Raw genomic sequence first — 2,500 nt, forward strand, 5'->3', positions numbered from 1 at the left:
ATTGCAGCCGTACTTAAATGAATAAATTGATGAATAAATAAATGAAGAATTCCACAACTTTTTCCAATAATTCAGAAGTCTTAGGACGTCTTCTCCAGCTACTTTAGCCATACTAAAGAGACTTTAGTGGAATTGCGCCTTCACTATAGTGGCAGTTTTATGATCTTTGGCGAACCAGGGGCAAGCTGGACTATAGTTCAGAAGACACTTCAGAAGGAAAGAAGCGTTGGCACCGAAAGAGAAAGATAATATCCAGTCAGAATGAAACGAAGAGAGCTGACTCGACTAATAAAGAGTGTCGAGTTGACTAATAAAGTGTGCTGACTTAACTATAAAAGAGTGCTGACTCGACTAATAAAGAGTGCCGAGTCGACTAATAAAGAGTGCCGACTTGACTAATAAACAATGCTGACTCGACTAATGAAGAGTACCGAGTTGACTAATAAAGAGTGCTGACTCGACTAATAAAGAGTGCCGAGTCGACTAATAAAGAGTGCCGACTCGACTAATAAAGAGTGCCGAGTCGACTAATAAAGAGTGCCGAGTCGACTAATAAAGAGTGCCGAGTCGACTAATGAAGAGTGCTGACTCGACTAATAAAAAGAGTGCTGACTCGACTAATAAAGAGTGCTGACTCGACTAATAAAAAGTGCCGAGTCGACTAATAAAGAGTGCCGACTCGACTAATAAAGAGTGCCGAGTCGACTAATAAAGAGTGCCGACTCGACTAATAAAGAGTGCCGAGTCGACTAATAAAGAATGCCGACTAAACCAATAAAGAGTGCCGGCTAAACCAATAAAGAGTGCCACGATAAGGAAAAGAGTCGGTCTGAAACTCTTCAGGAACTGTTCGACATCTTTATTTGCGAGTCTTGTTGAATCGATTTCACTTTTAATTGTGTTGTTGACTTGATAATTGGAACGATCTAAATTCAATAAAGAAGTTTGCTCATATTTTTAGAATACGATTCTAAAACCGGAAAGTTAATTAATTTGAGTGACTTATTTTTGTTTACACGGTATCTCTCTTGCTCTTTATTTCTCTCTTTCTCTGTCTTTCTCTATCTCTCTCTCTCTTTGTTTATCTGTTTGTCACACACACACACGCATACACACACACACACGCATACACACACACACACACACACACACACACACACACACACACACACACACACACACACACACACACACACACACACACACACACACACACACACACACACACACACACACACACACCCATACACACACACACACACACACACACACACACACACACACACACACACGCACACACACAATATTCATCTGTTTATTTGTTTTTTTTATCTAGTTGTTCATTCATTCAATGCTGTAAATATTTATTTCCTTGCCAAGATTGTAAAGTAGGACACTTTCCTTGTTCTGACTCCTTTTAAATGTACACACACGCACGCAGAGACACACACGTACACACACACACACACACACACACACACACACACACACACACACACACACACACACACACACACACACACACACACACACACACGCATACACACATATTGGCACAGTCCTGTGCGTCAGAAAGATTTTCGTAACTCGAGAACATAAAAGGACGAATATACGTAGGTGGGATGCAGGTTCGTGAGGAAAAGAAAAAGAAATCAAGAACTTCATGTAGTTCGTTCTGGCTGAGGGGTGATGTCGCCGAACTGAAGAGGCTGAAACAAGCTCCATGAGTTCCTTTGATAGAATGACACGGCAGGAGACACTTAATGACAAGGCAAGCTCCTATCTCTACACGTCTTTAGTCCCTGTCACTAATTGTGATGCTCGCGTTATGGCAACAACATCTCAGCTGCGCCTGGCTGGCTGGTGCCCTGAACGCTCATTGCACCAGCCAATCAGGCGCAGTTATGACGGATGATGTTGCAGTAACGTGAGGTTTAAGAGTAACAGGAAACATTCTTTGTTATTTTCTGTTTCATTGGACACCCCACCACCCCATTTTTTTTTCTCTCTCTCTTTCAACTTCACAGGCCCCACATCCGCTCCCTCCCTCCCCGTTCTGCCTCGTGAACCCAGCTCGTATACCTCTCGTGGGGACTTACTTGATCCTAACGATCCAAATTAAATTGAAATCCGTCCAGTGGTGACGTCATCTTGGGCCAGCTGACGTATGCTTGCCCATTCATTGCCGTCAAGTCCCTTGTCTTCGGTTAATGGCGAGACAAGGAGGCATAGCACCAAACGGGGCGGGGGGGGGGAGCGGGGCATCGTTTAAGACCCAGCAGGCTCAAGGGCGGAAAGCCAGGTGACATGTGGAGCAGTGGCTGTTTTCAGTGGAAGCGTTGAATGTTGTAGTAGATGAGCAATTGGAATATGAGGACGGCTCCGAGTTTGTTTTTTATGTGTTTTATATATATCGAGGCAGACGCTCTCTCTCTCTCTCTCTCTCTCTCTCTCTCTCTCTCTCTCTCTCTCTCTCTCTCTCTCTCTCTCTCTTTCCTCT

The 2,500-nt window shown here is 43.8% G+C and overlaps 1 protein-coding gene across 5 annotated transcripts in view; it reads left to right on the forward strand.

The window, feature by feature from the left end:
• The window catches only part of Kdm3 (Lysine demethylase 3), a 1,114,672-nt gene that overhangs the window by 563,279 nt on the left and 548,893 nt on the right, over positions 1-2,500 (forward strand). The gene's annotated exons all lie outside the window — the stretch shown is intronic.

This window comes from Oratosquilla oratoria, chromosome 25 (assembly GCF_046742065.1).
Source record: "Oratosquilla oratoria isolate Oo_2021 chromosome 25, ASM4674206v1, whole genome shotgun sequence".
NCBI classification, from domain to species: Eukaryota; Metazoa; Arthropoda; class Malacostraca; order Stomatopoda; family Squillidae; genus Oratosquilla; species Oratosquilla oratoria.